This window comes from Panulirus ornatus, chromosome 1 (genome assembly GCF_036320965.1).
Source record: "Panulirus ornatus isolate Po-2019 chromosome 1, ASM3632096v1, whole genome shotgun sequence".
Classification (NCBI taxonomy): Eukaryota; Metazoa; Arthropoda; class Malacostraca; order Decapoda; family Palinuridae; genus Panulirus; species Panulirus ornatus.
This window is the reverse complement of record NC_092224.1, coordinates 16,009,019-16,029,348: the sequence shown is the minus strand read 5'-3', so window position 1 is coordinate 16,029,348 and position 20,330 is coordinate 16,009,019. Positions and strand designations below refer to the sequence as shown.

Genomic DNA, 20,330 nt, shown 5'->3' with positions numbered 1-20,330 from the left:
TCGCATGCGACAGAGATTTTTTCCTGAACATGGCTCAGGTGTCTAGCTAAGCATTTGGATGATTTATAACCAGAATTGACAGATATGATTGGTCTGAGACATACATCTTTGCGAGTTTTTATCTTTGGGACCATATATATATATATATATATATATATATATATATATATATATATATATATATATATATATATATATATATATATATATATATATATTTTCTATGAGTCCACGGGGAAAATGAAACACGAAAAGTTCCCAAGTGCACTTTCGTGTAATAATCACATCTGATGATGTGATTATTACACGAAAGTGCACTTGGGAACTTTTCGTGTTTCATTTTCCCCGTGGACTCATAGGAGTATCTTGATCACGCGCAAAATTGCGATCCTTTCCAATATATATATATATATATATATATATATATATATATATATATATATATATATATATATATATATCCCTGGGGATAGGGGATTAAGAATACTTCCCACGTATTCCCTGAGTGTCGTAGAAGGCGACTAAAAGGGGAGGGAGCGGGGGAATCCTCCCCTCTCGTTTTTTTTTTTTTTTTTTGATTTTCCAAAAGAAGGAACAGAGGGGGCCAGGTGAGGATATTCCAAAAAAGGCCCAGTCCTCTGTTCTTAACGCTACCTCGCTAACGCGGGAAATGGCGAATAGTTTAAAATATATATATACATACATATATATATATATATATATATATATATATATATATATATATATATATATATATATATATATATTGTATTTTTCTAACTTTCTAAAATGGGAAACAGAAGAAGGAGTCACGGCGGGGAGTGCTCATCCTCCTCGAAGACTCAGACTGGGGTGTCTAAATGTGTGTGGATGTAACCAAGAAGTGAAAAAAGGAGATATAGGTAGTATGTTTGAGGAAAGGAACCTGGATGTTTTGGCTCTGAGTGAAACGAAGCTCAAGGTAAAGGGGAAGAGTGGTTTGGGAATGTCTTGGGAGTAAAGTCAGGGGTTAGTGAGAGGACAAGAGCAAGGGAAGGAGTAGCAGTACTCCTGAAACAGGAGTTGTGGGAGTATGTGATAGAATGTAAGAAAGTAAATTCTCAATTAATATGGGTAAAACTGAAAGTTGATGGAGAGAGATGGGTGATTATTGGTGCATATGCACCTGGGCATGAGAAGAAAGATCATGAGAGGCAAGTGTTTTGGGAGCAGCTGAATGAGTGTGTTAGTGGTTTTGATGCACGAGACCGGGTTATAGTGATGGGTGATTTGAATGCAAAGGTGAGTAATGTGGCAGTTGAGGGAATAATTGGTATACATGGGGTGTTCAGTGTTGTAAATGGAAATGGTTAAGAGCTTGTAGATTTATGTGCTGAAAAAGGACTGGTGATTGGGAATACCTGGTTTAAAAAGCGAGATATACATAAGTATACGCATGTAAGAAGGAGAGATGGCCAGAGAGCGTTATTGGATTACGTGTTAATTGACAGGCGCGCGAAAGAGAGACTTTTGGATGTTAATGTGCTGAGAGGTGCAACTGGAGGGATGTCTGATCATTATCTTGTGGAGGCTAAGGTGAAGATTTGTATGGGTTTTCAGAAAAGAAGAGTGAATGTTGGGGTGAAGAGGGTGGTGAGAGTAAGTGAGCTTGGGAAAGAGACTTGTGTGAGGAAGTACCAGGAGAGACTGCGTACAGAATGGAAAAAGGTGAGAACAATGGAAGTAAGGGGAGTCGGGGAGGAATGGGATGTATTTAGGGAATCAGTGATGGATTGCGCAAAAGATGCTTGTGGCATGAGAAGAGTGGGAGGTGGGTTGATTAGAAAGGGTAGTGAGTGGTGGGATGAAGAAGTAAGATTATTAGTGAAAGAGAAGAGAGAGGCATTTGGACGATTTTTGCAGGGAAAAAATGCAGTGAGTGGGAGATGTATAAAAGAAAGAGACAGGAGGTCAAGAGAAAGGTGCAAGAGGTGAAAAAGAGGGCAAATGAGAGTTGGGGTGAGAGAGTATCATTAAATTTTAGGGAGAATAAAAAGATGTTCTGGAAGGAGGTAAATAAAGTGCGTAAGACAAGGGAGCAAATGGGAACTTCAGTGAAGGGCGCAAATGGGGAGGTGATAACAAGTAGTGGTGATGTGAGAAGGAGATGGAGTGAGTATTTTGAAGGTTTGTTGAATGTGTTTGATGATAGAGTGGCAGATATAGGGTGTTTTGGTCGAGGTGGTGTGCAAAGTGAGAGGGTTAGGGAAAATGATTTGGTAAACAGAGAAGAGGTAGTAAAAGCTTTGCGGAAGATGAAAGCCGGCAAGGCAGCAGGTTTGGATGGTATTGCAGTGGAATTTATTAAAAAAGGGGGTGACTGTATTATTGACTGGTTGGTAAGGTTATTTAATGTATGTATGACTCATGGTGAGGGGCCTGAGGATTGGCGGAATGCGTGCATAGTGCCATTGTACAAAGGCAAAGGGGATAAGAGTGAGTGCTCAAATTACAGAGGTATAAGTTTGTTGAGTATTCCTGGTAAATCATATGGGAGGGTATTGATTGAGAGGGTGAAGGCATGTACAGAGCATCAGATTGGGGAAGAGCAGTGTGGTTTCAGAAGTGGTAGAGGATGTGTGGATCAGGTGTTTGCTTTGAAGAATGTATGTGAGAAATACTTAGAAAAGCAAATGGATTTGTATGTAGCATTTATGGATCTGGAGAAGGCATATGATAGAGTTGATAGAGATGCTCTGTGGAAGGTATTAAGAATATATGGCGTGGGAGGCAAGTTGTTAGAAGCAGTGAAAAGTTTTTATCGAGGATGTAAGGCATGTGTACGTGTAGGAAGAGAGGAAAGTGATTGGTTCTCAGTGAATGTAGGTTTGCGGCAGGGGTGTGTGATGTCTCCATGGTTGTTTAATTTGTTTATGGATGGGGTTGTTAGGAAGGTGAAAGCAAGAGTCTTGGAAAGAGGGGCAAGTGTACAGTCTGTTGTGGTTGAGAGAGCTTGGGAGGTGAGTCAGCTGTTGTTTGCTGATGATACAGCACTGGTGGCTGATTCATGTGAGAAACTGCAGAAGCTGGTGACTGAGTTTGGTAAAGTGTGTGAAAGAAGAAAGTTAAGAGTAAATGTGAATAAGAGCAAGGTAATTAGGTACAGTAGGGTTGAGGGTCAAGTCAACTGGGAGGTAAGTTTGAATGGAGAAAAACTGAAGGAAGTAAAGTGTTTTAGATATCTGGGAGTGGATCTGGCAGCGGATGGAACCATGGAAGCGGAAGTGGATCATAGGGTGGGGGAGGGGGCGAAAATCCTGGGAGCCTTGAAGAATGTTTGGAAGTCGAGAACATTATCTCGGAAAGCAAAAATGGGTATGTTTGAAGGAATAGTGGTTCCAACAATGTTGTATGGTTGCGAGGCGTGGGCTATCGATAGAGTTGTGCGCAGGAGGATGGATGTGCTGGAAATTAGATGTTTGAGGACAATGTGTGGTGTGAGGTGGTTTGATCGAGTAAGTAACGTAAGGGTAAGAGAGATGTGTGGAAATAAAAAGAGCGTGGTTGAGAGAGCAGAAGAGGGTGTTTTGAAATGGTTTGGGCACATGGAGAGAATGAGTGAGGAAAGATTGACCAAGAGGATATATGTGTCGGAGGTGGAGGGAACGAGGAGAAGTGGGAGACCAAATTGGAGGTGGAAAGATGGAGTGAAAAAGATTTTGTGTGATCGGGGCCTGAACATGCAGGAGGGTGAAAGGAGGGCAAGGAATAGAGTGAATTGGATCGATGTGGTATACCGGGGTTGACGTGCTGTCAGTGGATTGAATCAGGGCATGTGAAGCGTCTGGGGTAAACCATGGAAAGCTGTGTAGGTATGTATATTTGCGTGTGTGGACGTATGTGTATGGGGGTGGGTTGGGCCATTTCTTTTGTCTGTTTCCTTGCGCTACCTCGCAAACGCGGGAGACAGCGACAAAGCAAAAAAAAAAAAAAAAAAAATATATATATATTTTTTTTTCATACATATTCGCCATTTCCCGCATCAGCGATGTAGCGTTAAGAACAGAGGACGGAGCCTTAGAGGGAATATCCTCACTTGGCCCCCTTCTCTGTTTCTTTTTTGGGCAAAATAAAAAACGGGAGGGGAGCCTCCCGCTCCCTTCCCTTTTAGTCGCCTACGACACGCAGGGAATACGTGGGAGGTAATCTTTCTCTCCTATCCCCAGGGATATATATATATATATATATATATATATATATATATATATATATATATGAGAGAGAGAGAGAGAGAGAGAGAGAGAGAGAGAGAGAGAGAGAGAGAGAGAGAGAGAGAGAGAGAGAGAGAGAGAGAGAGAGTTACCATTCTTACTGACTTTAGAATGTCCTAGTGCTTCTTTAGATACTGATTGAGCCTAGAATTGAAAGTACCTACTTTATGATAAGGGGAATTGGAAGTTAATCTCATATGTTTCACTGTCCTTTGAAAGATCCTGAAGTTTACATCTACAGTCCACTAATTTTCAATGTGAATATGATAACGTACAACAATTCTCAACATATGATTTTTTTTCGACAATGTTAATGAAAAATATAATTTCCAGAAGTATCCTATGTTGCTCATACCAGAAAACCCTTCTTCCAAGTCATTGATAATGTGGTTCAGGAAGCGATTGACAGGTTACGTTTGTCGTGCTCAAATGGGGCAGTGGGCGCCACATTCCATCTGTGCTTCCCTCTCTACCTGATCCATGACATCACCGGTGTGTGCATCCCTCTTTCCCTGCCATCCTACTGCCAGGTTACACCGTGGCTGGACAACTGATACGTTTCGTCCTTCAGCTTTATGTAAGCTGTTGTCGTTTCCTTCATCTGTAAAATTATGAAACATGAACATAAGCATTAATAGGTTTATTTTTATATATTTTCATATGAATAGATTATTTTTTGTTGTAATGAGGTTATCTTAAAAAGGAAGTTTGCAAAGAGGAAAAAAATTATTCCATGAACTATGATTTAGTATTGTCTTAGCGGAATAAAAGAAACGCAAATCCGAAGAAAATGAAAATTAATTAATTTTCATTAATATCTGATTAAAAGAGAAAACGGAAAGTAGTTTAGAACTGTGGTACCAAACATTATTTTCCAATAATTCATTTTAATCAGTATAGTTACGTTCACAAAACTGTAGAAACTGGGGGAAAAAAGGGTTTGTATATAATATGACCCCTAACCTGACCTTTCCTTTGAGTGTCAGCGTTTCTGAAGAAAATACACCTTCAGTGGCTGTTCACTTCAAGCACTCATGATGCTACATCAAAGGTCAACACAGCTGTGGAGACGGCTTATGTACAGAGGGACATGTAACGCTAGCATATGACAGTTCAATTGGGAGTGCGGCATCTGTCTAAGAGATTTTCTGACTTACATTAACATAACGAGACACGTCCATAGTCAATACCTCAGGTCATCTTTGATTTCTTCATCTGAAGTCAAAGGCAGCGTGAGGATTGTGAATCATACGCAGCAGCGAGTGTGGTGCGTTCCTCAGGCAGAGAATGATGGAGATGTAGCAGTAGAAAGTAGGGTCGCTGGGACATTTTTAGGGGGAGTCAACGTATGGAAGTAGATGTGGTGACTGACAAGTATCTAAGGTGGTGATGATGTCATTGAGAATGATATGGCTTAGCGTGTGTGTGTATATATATATATATATATATATATATATATATATATATATATATATATATATATACATATATATATACATATATATATATATATATACATATATATATATATATATATATATATATATATATATATATATATATATATATATATATATAATGATGAGTAAAATATAACAGGCTTAATGGCGATGAAAAAAATGTGTAAAGCCTTACTGGCACTGTAGTGTCTCTTAGGAACTTGTGACAAATCTTATTTTGACAACCAGCAAAATGCGTACATTTAGGAATATACTCATGTCCTTGAAAACAATTAAACAAACCATTGAAATAATATAAACACTAAAACAACCGGGTTAATATACTCATATGCAGAATTATCACCATACAGACGTGATCATATACCGAACATATCACAGACCCTATGACCCACCCAAGAAATTCCCCCTGGACCACAGACTGGGAACCATTGTTATACTCACTCCTGCTACTACTACCGAGATGTCCGGCCACTGATGGCAACCTTACACACTATTGAGCCAATTGTTGCCACTGCTCCAAACTTCGTAAATACTTTCCCTTGTCTCCTCTTTTTCCCTTGCATAATCCTGTCTATATTTCAGTTAAGGCTCGGCCTTGATGTGGACTTTTGTCCGTGACTGGAGCCTCCAACATAGAAAAAAGTAGTGTTTTTAGTCCATATGCCAAACCTTCCGCACTGTTCAGCCCAATGCTACCAACCTTTCCGCACTATTTAGTCCATCGCTGCCAACTCTTCCGTACTTTTCAGCCCATTGCAGCCAACTTTATGTACTTTTTAGACCATTGCTGCCAACCCTTCCATACTTTCATGCCCATTGCTGCCAACCCTTCCGTAATAATCAGCACACTACTGCCAACTACTTGGAGTTGTCCATCTAGTGCTACCAATCCTTGCGAACGTCTAATACTTCCAAACTTTAGATTGTCTCTTCATACATTTATTATCCTACCACAAGGCAAACGGTCTAAACTGCAGTGACAAGCATTGTTTTCTACTCTTTCTCATAATTACATTGTCTGTCTTCAGGTAACTGAGAGTTAGAGAAAATAGGTTAAGGCCAACAACTAATCACAACGATGCGTTATAACTTCCTTCAACCAAAGTGCTGTCCCAAGTTTACTCTTAATCACAAATTGTTTCTCAAAATCAACATTACCAACACAATATATATATATATATATATATATATATATATATATATATATATATATATATATATATATATATATATATATATATAAAGTTTTAACCGGCAGTGTAGGGTTAGAATCCCTGTCTGACATAACATCTATTCTATAATCACAAACTAATGGTACTAGGCATTCATCTTTGCACTTATAGAATGTAACCACATATAATATCATTCACTTTGATATAAAAGATAGTGTAAAGCACATGAGTCTGGATACGAGCAGGGCTGCCAGACCTGACCGCGTACACTTCATTTGCTCCTCTTCTGCAGTTGGTCTTCACCACCATCCTTCCATCCTATATAAAGTATACCTTGTCGCCTACAAATAAAATTCTAACAATATATCATCATATACTTTTCACATCACTCAAAGTCTGTCATCATCCTCTTGTGTATCAACAACAAATTTCCAGTACTTCAGCAAATTTCTCAAAAAAGAAATCTTAGCGATATCAAAAATGAAACAATTACCTCACACTCAAACATACAATATACCATTATTTCTTCTGTTCTACTGTCATTTAACCAGTCTTTTACCCACTGCTGCGTTTGCACTTTGCCTTTCCAGTATTTTCTTACTATTCATTAAAACCACAGAATATGCACAGTATGAAACGACAATACCCGTAAAATTTATCCGAGTGCTAGAACCTAACTTCCAAGTTGGCCTTACATATGCTGAACGAAACCATCCTGACTATCCTGTGGGACGGCTGCAGATGTGCATCATCTAAAACTGTAAAATGCAGGAAACAAAACTGACATAGAACGTAGGACAAATTATGCTGAAGAAAAAACAATTAACCAAGTGGCAAATTATTGCTGATGTACTTTGACTGCTGCCAACCATTCCGAAGCATGCATCCACTGCTGCCAACCATTCCGAAGCATGCATCCACTGTGCCAACCATTCCGAAGCTTCCATTCATTGTTGCCAACCATTGCGAAGCTTGCATCGACTGCGTTAATCACTCCGAAGCTTCCATCCATTCTGCCAACCATTCCGAAGTTTCCATTCACTGCTGTCAACCACTCCAAAGCTTCCATCCATTGTTGGCAACCATTCCGAAGCTTCCATCCACTAGTGTCAATCATTCCGAAGCTTCCATCCATTGTGCCAAGCTTCTGAATTTTCCACCCATTTCTGCCATTCTTTCAATGTTATTCCCACCTGCCACGATACCTTCTTATCTATCCTCATATATTTCTACCAACCTCTGATTTTAAGAGTAAATTTGAGGCTCCCAGAGAACTTAGTGTAGCCATGAGCGTATGAAGGCGCATAGGCCAATCACTGCGCGGTAAAGTAAGACCCTCAAGCCAATCACAGCGAAGCATCGTTAAGCCCTTAAACCACTCGCAGTACATGGTTACCTGTTATCTAACACTCTTTCAAAAGCTTTGTTCATATTGTACTCTCTGAAGTGTTGTTTCAAGATATTGCTCAATATTTATGAAAAAGTCAAAGTAAAAATGTAAAAATTAAGGTTAAAGTCAGTGTTTACCTTTCACGAAGCCAGCCATGAGTGTACAAACAAAACGTTCTCTGAATTATTGCTCATTCAATGTCTTTATATAGATTTATCATTTCCACAATGACTCTCCCTTGATGAAAAAACACAATGAAACTTGCTCATCTTGTGTAACATTCCGTCGATAATTTAGCTTTACACTTTACGTAAATCCGAATTACTAAAGTTTTCTCATGCACCAGTGCCGGAGTCTGACATTTGGTATAATTCATCACACACCAGCTGAACATAACCTGCCTCCTGCGAGGCCTAGGTTAAACTGATGAGAGTGGCTTTGTCCTCCAGGTTGGCGAGGCTAGGTAACCATAAGCCCTGACCAGCAGTTGGACCATCCAATCACTTCCTACTCGTCATTGTCGTTATATACTTGACGTTAGTAATTTCGATAACTTGTGATTAGAATGGTAACTTAAGTAAACTCATTAGATGCAGCTCTATCTTTTTTTTTACGGCATGCTGGTTTAGGCTTATGGAATCAACTGCATTCCTTTATATATATAGTGAGCGATATGGCACGGATAAAACATGCTCCAATCAAAGGCCATCATGAATGAAAGTTAAAATGTAAAGGAAAAATGTAGAAAGTAATCTGAGCTCCACAGGTACCTGCAGACATGACTGAAAATGTTTATCAAAGGACGAAAGGAAGAGAATGCCAGTCTAGCTGAACCCTGGTAGGACAGATAGAAGTATTGTAACATGCTCTCTGAATATATATATATATATATATATATATATATATATATATATATATATATATATATATATATACATATATATATTTCTTTTTTCTTATAAACTATTCGCCATTTCCCGCGTTAGCGAGGTAGCGTTAAGAACAGAGGACTGGGCCTTCGTGGGATATATATATATATATATATATATATATATATATATATATATATATATATATATATATATATATATATATATACATATATATATATATATATATATATATATATATATATATATATATATATATATATATATATATATATATATATATATATATATATATATATATATATATATATATATATATATATATATATATATATATATATATATATATATTCCTATGAGTCCACGGGGAAAATGAAACACATGTTTACCAAATGGCGTCCTAGCTTCGTCTCATCGATGTATATCAACTGACTGTTATATTTCTCTCTTGTGTCTCCCCTGATAATGTGATTATTACACGAAAGTGCACTTGGGAACTTTTCGTGTTTCATTTTCCCCGTGGACTCATAGGAATATCTTGATCACGCGCAAAATTGTGATCCTTTCCAATATATATATATATATATATATATATATATATATATATATTCCCAAAATAACTTCATATTTTAGGAACAATACTTGCATGAAAAGGTATGGAAGTGGAGAGGGTTGGTTGGTTGTTTGGGCTTTAGGCCTATCAACTGCCGGGGTCATTAAGGCCGTCAACGTAACATCCATCAACCGAAAAATATTTAACACACTTCTTCAGGTGTTGAAGATAATTCTAAGACCGCTCACACTATCATACGAGACACGACAGGACGAAATGAGACGAGACGAGACGAGACGAGACGAGACGAGACGAGACGAGACGAGACGAGACGAGACGAGACGAGACGAGACGAGACGAGACGAGACGAGACGAGACGAGACGAGACGAGACGAGACGAGACGAGACGAGACGAGACGAGACGAGACGAGACGAGACGAGACGAGACGAGACGAGACGAGACGAGACGAGACGAGACGAGACGAGACGAGACGAGACGAGACGAGACGAGACGAGACGAGACGAGACGAGACGAGACGAGACGAGACGAGACGGGACGGGACGAGACAAAGTGGGACGACAAGAGTCGAGATTATGCGAGACACGACAGGACGAAATGAGACGAGACGAGACGGGACGGGACGAGACAAAGTGGGACGACAAGAGTCGAGATTATACGAGACACGACAGGACGAAATGAGACGAGACGAGACGAGACGAGACGAGACGAGACGAGACGAGACGAGACGAGACGAGACGAGACGAGACGAGACGAGACGAGACGAGACGAGACGAGACGAGACGAGACGAGACGAGACGAGACGAGACGAGACGAGACGAGACGAGACGGGACGGGACGAGACAAAGTGGGACGACAAGAGTCGAGATTATACGAGACACGACAGGACGAAATGAGACGAGACGAGACGAGACGAGACGAGACGAGACGAGACGAGACGAGACGAGACGAGACGAGACGAGACGAGACGAGACGAGACGAGACGAGACGAGACGAGACGAGACGAGACGAGACGAGACGAGACGAGACGAGACGAGACGAGACGAGACGAGACGAGACGAGACGAGACGAGACGAGACGAGACGAGACGAGACGAGACGAGACGAGACGAGACGAGACGAGACGAGACGAGACGAGACGAGACGAGACGAGACGAGACGAGACGAGACGAGACGAGACGAGACGAGACGAGACGAGACGAGACGAGACGAGACGAGACGAGACGAGACGAGACGAGACGAGACGAGACGAGACGAGACGAGACGAGACGAGACGAGACGAGACGAGACGAGACGAGACGAGACGAGACGAGACGAGACGAGACGAGACGAGACGAGACGAGACGAGACGAGACGAGACGAGACGAGACGAGACGAGACGAGACGAGACGAGACGAGACGAGACGAGACGAGACGAGACGAGACGAGACGAGACGAGACGAGACGAGACGAGACGAGACGAGACGAGACGAGACGAGACGAGACGAGACGAGACGAGACGAGACGAGACGAGACGGGACGGGACGAGACAAAGTGGGACGACAAGAGTCGAGATTATGCGAGACACGACAGGACGAAATGAGACGAGACGAGACGAGACGAGACGAGACGAGACGAGACGAGACGAGACGAGACGAGACGAGACGAGACGAGACGAGACGAGACGAGACGAGACGAGACGAGACGAGACGAGACGAGACGAGACGAGACGAGACGAGACGAGACGAGACGAGACGAGACGAGACGAGACGAGACGAGACGAGACGAGACGAGACGAGACGAGACGAGACGAGACGAGACGAGACGAGACGAGACGAGACGAGACGAGACGAGACGAGACGAGACGAGACGAGACGAGACGAGACGAGACGAGACGAGACGAGACGAGACGAGACGAGACGAGACGAGACGAGACGAGACGAGACGAGACGAGACGAGACGAGACGAGACGAGACGAGACGAGACGAGACGAGACGAGACGAGACGAGACGAGACGAGACGAGACGAGACGAGACGAGACGAGACGAGACGAGACGAGACGAGACGAGACGAGACGAGACGAGACGAGACGAGACGAGACGAGACGAGACGAGACGAGACGAGACGAGACGAGACGAGACGAGACGAGACGAGACGAGACGAGACGAGACGGGACTAGACGAGATGAGACGGGACAGGACAAGATAGGATTAGACGCGACGAGATTGTACGAGACGGGACGAGACGAATTGAGACGGGAAGAGAAGTAAAGCGATGGAATCAGACGGGACGGGACGAGACAAAGTGGGACGACAAGAGTCGAGATTATACGAGACACGACAGGACGAAATGAGACGAGACGAGACGAGACGAGACGAGACGAGACGAGACGAGACGAGACGAAACGGGACGGGACGAGACAAAGTGGGACGACAAGAGTCGAGATTATACGAGACACGACAGGACGAAATGAGACGAGACGAGACGAGACGAGACGAGACGAGACGAGACGAGACGAGACGAGACGAGACGAGACGAGACGAGACGAGACGAGACGAGACGAGACGAGACGAGACGAGACGAGACGAGACGAGACGAGACGAGACGAGACGAGACGAGACGAGACGAGACGAGACGAGACGAGACGAGACGAGACGAGACGAGACGAGACGAGACGAGACGAGACGAGACGAGACGAGACGAGACGAGACGAGACGAGACGAGACGAGACGAGACGAGACGAGACGAGACGAGACGAGACGAGACGAGACGAGACGAGACGAGACGAGACGAGACGAGACGAGACGAGACGAGACGAGACGAGACGAGACGAGACGAGACGAGACGAGACGAGACGAGACGAGACGAGACGAGACGAGACGAGACGAGACGAGACGAGACGAGACGAGACGAGACGAGACGAGACGAGACGAGACGAGACGAGACGAGACGAGACGAGACGAGACGAGACGAGACGAGACGAGACGAGACGAGACGAGACGAGACGAGACGAGACGAGACGAGACGAGACGAGACGAGACGAGACGAGACGAGACGAGACGAGACGAGACGAGACGAGACGAGACGAGACGAGACGAGACGAGACGAGACGAGACGAGACGAGACGAGACGAGACGAGACGAGACGAGACGAGACGAGACGAGACGAGACGAGACGAGACGAGACGAGACGAGACGAGACGAGACGAGACGAGACGAGACGAGACGAGACGAGACGAGACGAGACGAGACGAGACGAGACGAGACGAGACGAGACGAGACGAGACGAGACGAGACGAGACGAGACGAGACGAGACGAGACGAGACGAGACGAGACGAGACGAGACGAGACGAGACGAGACGAGACGAGACGAGACGGGACGGGACGAGACAAAGTGGGACGACAAGAGTCGAGATTATGCGAGACACGACAGGACGAAATGAGACGAGACGAGACGAGACGAGACGAGACGAGACGAGACGAGACGAGACGAGACGAGACGAGACGAGACGAGACGAGACGAGACGAGACGAGACGAGACGAAACGGGACGGGACGAGACAAAGTGGGACGACAAGAGTCGAGATTATGCGAGACACGACAGGACGAAATGAGACGAGACGAGACGGGACGGAACGAGACGAATTGAGACGGAAGAGAAGTAAAGCGATGGAATCAGACGGGACGGGACGAGACAAAGTGGGACGACAAGAGTCGAGATTATACGAGACACGACAGGACGAAATGAGACGAGACGAGACGGGACGGGACGAGGCGAGATAAGACGGGACGGTAAGAGACGGGACGGGATGGGATCTGACGATACTGGACGGCACTAGACGAGAAAGGACGGGGGTCTGATAACGTACAGGAGAAACACTTGAGGGACAGTCTGGTTTCTGGGAGATCAGAGAAAGCAGTGGACAGATGACGCTCTACAGGTGGGAGGTTGGATATGGAACCGCGAACGTTGTAGGAATGAACAGAGAAAGAGCCAGGTCCTGGAGGCAGTGTGTGAGGAGACAAGACGGTTCACAATCGCTTGATGACAGTCGAGGGAACACTAGAGAACTGTCCAGCCCTCCTCGACCCCTAGTGCCTGTGCGATTCGGCGTCGTAGAATTCATGCGCAAAAAGTCTTCACGGTAGAAAGTCATGAGAATCAAGAACAGATGGTAAGTATTGCGAGTCGTGTGTTGCCAGATGTTATGCCGGAGATGGAGAGTGTGAGTCTGTGGACTAAATGCCAGCAGTCCACGTGTAGATGAGGCAAGGTGGAACAATAAAAAGCAACAACCAGGTGCCTGGGATGCGGAGAAGTGGGGGAACGTGACAGCCACCGGAGGAGTGGCTCACAGAAACGCTCGCCATCCAGGCAGGTAGAACCTCCGTCCTGGTGCCTGCTATCTACTGCCTACCATATCATGTTTCGAACCTATTGTTTACTGGCTATGAGAGAGACGACAGGTTGGCTTTCATTCAATGAAGAGGATTTCCACTTCCTCGGAAAGTTGTTACTTATCCTTTTCACTCGTGGAGAAAATATTTGTTATATAATTACTCGCATCAATAAGTATTTATATCAGTTTGTCTTGAATGATGTCACCACTATCATCTATTATCATTACTAATACCATCAAAATGATCATATAGGCTTCGCCGCTTCCATTGTAGCAAACATATAATAAAAAGAATGCAAGCGTGCAACTGAAAACAGTCATGTACATAATGCAAGATCCGGAGAAGAAATAGAAAACGGCACCTCAATATAAAAAAGAGAGAAAAGGAGAGAGAGGAAAAGGCAAGAGAGAAAACGAGGAAGTGATTTCTTGGGTCAGTGACTCTTGGAGAAAGTTTTAAGAATGTACAGGAAAATGTAAGGGGAAATAGACAGATAGATAGATAGATAGATAGATAGATAGATAGATAGACAGATGAGAGAGAGAGAGAGAGAGAGAGAGAGAGAGAGAGAGAGAGAGAGAGAGAGAGAGAGAGAGAGAGAGAGAGAGAGAGAGAGAACAATTTAGAAACTGAAGAGTGTAAAGTTTCGTAACAACTAAGAAAACTCTGACATTACTTCTGTAAACTACGTCAATTGTGGCCAGACCTCTGCAGAAGGTGGGGTATGGCCAGACTCCTGCAGAAGGTGGGGTATGGCCAGACCCCTGCAGAAGGTGGGGTATGGCCAGACCCCTGCAAAAGGTGGGGTATGGCCAGACCCCTGCAGAAGGTGGGGTATGACCAGACCCCTGCAGAAGGAGGGGTATGGCCAGACCCCTGCAGAAGGTTGGATGTGGAGAGACCCCTGCAGAAGGTGGGGTGTGATATGACTCCTACACAAGGTGGGATGTGGCCAAACCCCTGCAGGAGGTGGGGTGTGGTCAGAGCCCTGCAGAAGGTGGGGTGTGGCCAGACCCCTGCAGAGGGTGAAGTGTTGTTACCAGATTCCTGCTTGAAGTGAGTTGTGGTCAGACTTCTGCAGGAGGTTAGGTGTGGTCAGACTCCTGCAGAAGGTGAGGTGTGGTCAGACTCCTGTAGGAGGTGAGGCGAGGCCAGACTCCCAGAGGAGGTGAGGTGTGGTCCGACTCCTGTAGGAGGTGAGGTGTGGCCAGACTCCTGCAGGAGGTGAGGTGTGGACCGACTCCTGTAGGAGGTGAGGTGTGGTCAGACTCCTGCAGGAGGTAAGGTGTGGTTAGACTCCTGCAGGAGGTGAGGTGTGATCAGATTCCTGCAGGAGGTAAGGCGTGGCCAGACTCCTGCAGGAGGTGAGGTGTGGTCAGACTCCTGCGGGAGGTAAGGCGTGGCCAGACTCCTGCAGGAAGTGAGGTTTGGTCAGACTCCTGCAGGAGGTAAGGTGTGGTCAGATTCCTGTAGGTGAGGTTTGGTCAGACTCCTGCAAGAGGTGGGGTGTGATCAGACCACTGGAGAAGGTAGGGTATGGCCAGACGCCCGCAGGAGGTGGTGTATGGCTAGACCCCTGCAGGAGGTGGGATGTGGTCAGACTCCAGCAGGAGGTTGGATATGGTCAGACTCCTGCAGGAGGTGAGATGCAGTCAGACTCCTGCATGAATGAAGTGTGGTCAGACCACTGCAGAAGGTGGGGTGTGGTCAGTCTCCTGCAGGAGGTGGGATGTGGCCAGACTCCTCTATGATGTGCAGTGTGGTTAAACCACTGCAGAAGCTGGGATGTGGCTGAACCATTGTGTAACACGGGGTTTGGCCAGACTGCGGCAGGATGTGGGATGTGGACAGGTTCCTGTAGGAGGTAGGGTGTGGCCAGCCTCCTGCAGGACGTGGAGTGTGGAACATGCTTGTGCAAGAGATGGGGCGTGACCAAGCTCCTGCATGAGAGGTGCTCTACTAAGAGAGCCAGACGAGGGTTGGTGTGGGAGGGAACATTGCCCAGCAGTACACAGGCAGGTGTATGGTGGACGCGGCCCACGGTAACAATGGCTGTAATGTCAACAATGAATCAATCAATGCTTAAAGAAAAGGCGAAAAGTATAAATATTGGTGACAGCGGCTTGAAACATGATGATTTTAGTCTACCGACAGACCCGAGACTGTAGGTGTGTGTGTGTGTGTGTGTGTGTGTGTGTGTGTGTGTGTGTGATTACTCCGTGTGTTACAGGGAAGGACTTTTGCACTCGTGTTGTCCCGTCTCTTAACCTTGTATACCTGTATAGCGTCTTAACTCCCACGTATGTATACGTATGTACGCACACACAACAGACCCTAGCCTAAGCCAGGTGCTAATTTATCGACGAGTCCCGATGGGAAGATGAACACCTGCGTTAGATCTATGCTGACTGCCCTACCCAGTATTTGAACCCAATGCGGGTCCGACCCCAGGCTGGCCCGTGTTGACTCATGGTCAGTACCGCTAATCACTACATCACGGAGGTGTGTGTGTGTGTGTGTGTGTGTGTGTGTGTGTGTGTGACTGCCTACTCGGGAAGGAAGGCTCACACTCGTGGGGCCTCAAATATAGGCTTAAACATTTTTCGAGGCTGGTGATATCAAGTTGCTGTCGTCATAGCTTGTGGTACGGCTCACTAAGGTTGTTACTGGTGCCATGTTCCCCCTTCCCTTCGTGCCTCCGCCCACCCCTGCCTGGCCTTCACTCAGGTGCGGGCAGGTAGCTGGCGGCCTGGCCGGGAGGCCTTGTGCCTACCAAGTAAGTAGTTGTGTTCACCGTTACCAGACGAGAGGAGCGGGTCTGGTGTTCCTGGCTGAGCTGAAGGTTCAGGAAATGTGTAGTGTGAGGGAAGGAGGGGAACCCGTTGTCCTGACGCCAGCACGGACATAACCCCCTCGAGAACGACCTCTCCACCCTTAAGGACGAGAGTATAACGCTTTGGTTGTGATGGCCTGACCTCTAACCTGACTCTTGTGGTCAGGTCAAAAGCCAGGTCGTCATACCGTCGAGCTTTAGGGTCGCGCAGTTGTGCTCAAAGGATTGAAATATCAAAGGGAAAATTTCTACATCGTATCACACAGGTACCTGTACCCCCAGTGTGTGTGTGTGTGTGTGTGTGTGTGTGTGTGTGTGTGTGTGTGTGGGAGGGACTTTCTCTAAGTGCGTCACTCGCCGGCCGGAGGGGGAGGCGGTGACCTGCAGGTGCAGGTGCAGGCCTCACCTGGGGAAAGTATGTAGTGCAGTGGACAGGCTTGTGTGGCTGTGGCAGAGGCTGCTACAGTGGCTCTGGGGAGAGGCTCTGGCAGTGATCTGGGGAACACTCTGGGGGTGGATCCGGGAAAGGCTCTGGAGGTGGATCTGGGGGAGATTTGGGGGTGATCTAGGAGAGGCTCTGGGGTGGATCTGGGGGAGGTGCTGGGGGTGGATCTGGAGAGGCTTGAAGGGTGATTCTGGGAGAGGTTAGGAAAGAGAATACATGGGGAGCCTTGCGAGTGGCTCTGGGGGAAGGTTCCCATGGTAGCTCTGGGTAGGGCTCCGGTCTGGCATTGGAAGAGGTTGCGAGGGTGGCTCTGGGAGAGGTTGTGGGGGTGGCGTAGGGAAACATTTTCGCAAAGATCTTGGAGAAGTTTGAGTCATGTGTCAGGGTGGGGTAGGTTTGTGTCATGTGTCATAGTGGGGTAGGTTTGTGTCATGTGTCAGGGTGGGGTAGGTTTGTGTCATGTGTCAGAGTGGGGTAGGTTTGTGTCATGTGTCATAGTGGGGTAGGTTTGTGTCATGTGTCATAGGTGGGGTAGGTTTGTGTCATGCGTCAGGGTGGGGTAGGTTTGCGTCATGTGTCAGAGTGGGGTAGGTTTGTGTCATGTGTCAGGGTGGGGTAGGTTTGTGTCATGTGTCAGAGTGGGGTAGGTTTGTGTCATGTGTCATAGTGGGGTAGGTTTATGTCACGTCATGGTGAAGAGAGAATGAGTCATGATGAGAAAACTTCAGCACTAGACTGAAAGGTCTGCACTGAGATGGCTGAAGCCAAGATTTATCCTTATAAAGGTGCGTGAGGTGGGACGATGACGTCTGCCCAAATATATACAGACAACAATATCCTGGATGTACCACACTGAGGCAGTGCGTCAACTGACCTGGGCCATACAAGTTGTGGCAGCTGACCTGGCCTGTCCATTAATCACCATTACAAATGACAAAATCCTTCATGACCATAACATCTGATACAAACTTTATTCACCATGACACAAACTTTGTAAACAATGACACACGACTCAAACTTGCTTCATCACGACACAACACAAATCAGCCTCACTGTTTCATATGACACCAACTTTCCTCACGATGACACATGACACAAACCCTCCTAACCATGGCACGACACAAACCCTCCTGTCCATGACACATGACACAAACCCTCCTGACCATAACACATGACACAAACCCTCCTAACCATGGCACGACACAAACCCTCCTAACAATGACACTTGACACCAACCTACCTCAACATTGTGGTATCGTTTGAGCCTCATTCTATGTTTACGATGAGGATGAGTCAGTCGATGGCATGAGTAACGAATCAATTGAGTAAGATGAGTACCAGACATGTTATCTTCAAGGTTTTGGAGGGAGTGATTATTCATATTTTGAGGAAGGTGAGAAAAAATAAAACGTTTTAAAGAAAAAATATGAAAAAAAGGAAATGTGAATATATTACACAACTTTCACTCACTGATTATCCCATCATGATCTTGGGGGAATTATCCCGGTACACAGAAGGACTCTGTAGGAATAGGGAAATAATTTCGAGACAAAATCTCAGAACCTAACCTGGCCAGCAACAGCCGACTGTTCCCCCGGGTAAGCTGAACTCCTGTGTTGTGCTCACGCGATGGGCTACACAGGCTCCCAGCACAGCCGGCCACGGGAAAGTTCACAAGATTTGCTACACTGATGTGAGCGGGGAAAACGTGATCTCAGTAGGTAAGGTCCTGACGGAGGAGGGAAAGGGGCGAGATTAAATCCAGTCCTCCCACCCACCCCTTACACCGCCCTCTCCCCATCTGGAAGGATTCATTTACGACTGTAAGTCATCTTTCTCGAAGCATGGTAAAGCATTGATATATTCAAAATTCCCTGGGGATAGGGGAGAAAGAATACTTCCCACGTATTCCCTGCGTGTCGTAGAAGGCGACTAAAAGGGAAGGGAGCGGGAGGCTGGAAATCCTCCCCTCTCGTTTCTTTTTTTTTTTCTTCCAAAAGAAGGAACAGAGAAGAGGGCCAGGTGAGGATATTCCCTCAAAGACCCAGTCCTCTGTTCTTAACGCTACCTCGCTATCGCGGGACATGGCGAATAGTATGAAAGAAAGAAAAGAAAAGATTAAGAAAATAAGTATGATCCTTATGGTATGTGGAGACTAGTGATGTGTGTGACATCCACTGCACTTACACTTCCGCGTAACTATCGCACATTTTCTCTTCCTAACCCGCTTCCAACATCTGCATGTTAGTCACGTGAATATCAGATGTATATGATGTATGGGATCGTGTACTGAAAACAATGATAGAGAAAATGCGATCACATTTCTTCAAGAGATTCGATGGTCTGTTAACCAACAGCAAATAATCCTTAGCAACATACCTTAATCCGAAATAGAAGGCAGAATTCTTTTCTTCTTTATATGTTACGAATTGTGCTCAGGGAAGACTGCAGCGCCTCTCTCATGGACTGGATGAGACGCGCAAATTATTGGAAACTTCCCGTGCACCAGCGGTAAACAAAGCAGGGAATGAACCAGCTGAGGCAACAGCTTCAAAAAGCAAATCCGTCTCAATCCTGGACTCAGTGACTGGCCCACTGGCTTTCAGTAGTGGTGATGAGACAGGTATTGACTTGGGCAAGAAATGTTTAGAACTGATTGAAGGACATCTCAAAGAGACAAGGATTGGGCAACATGATGATGATGATGATGATGATTCCTTGGCTTGATGGAAGTCGAAGCCAAATGCGTATCCAAGTTTGAGCAAATCAGCTCAAACTTGTCTGGGACGTCCTGCCGCTAGTGTTCCCAGTGAACAGTTAGTCAGCGGTGCTGCGACAATTTACGAGGAGCAGAGCAATAGGTTGACGGGAGACAAAGCTGAAAAACTACGATTTTTGGACGCAGAACCTTCCAATCCAAGACCTGAAATATGAGGAATA

The 20,330-nt window shown here is 45.6% G+C and overlaps 1 long non-coding RNA gene across 2 annotated transcripts in view; it reads right to left on the bottom strand.

Annotated features, from left to right (window-relative positions):
- The window catches only part of LOC139758079 (uncharacterized), a 70,460-nt gene that overhangs the window by 2,088 nt on the left and 48,042 nt on the right, over positions 1 to 20,330 (bottom strand). Inside the window, exons 1-2 of one of the 2 annotated variants that reach the window (XR_011714761.1) lie at positions 8,410 to 8,675; positions 4,606 to 4,851 (exon numbers count right to left, since the gene is read on the bottom strand). This is a non-coding gene — a long non-coding RNA (uncharacterized lncRNA). Of the gene's footprint in view, positions 1 to 4,605; positions 4,852 to 8,409; positions 8,676 to 20,330 lie in introns of those variants that run through there. The other variant, XR_011714764.1, reaches the window with a different exon arrangement.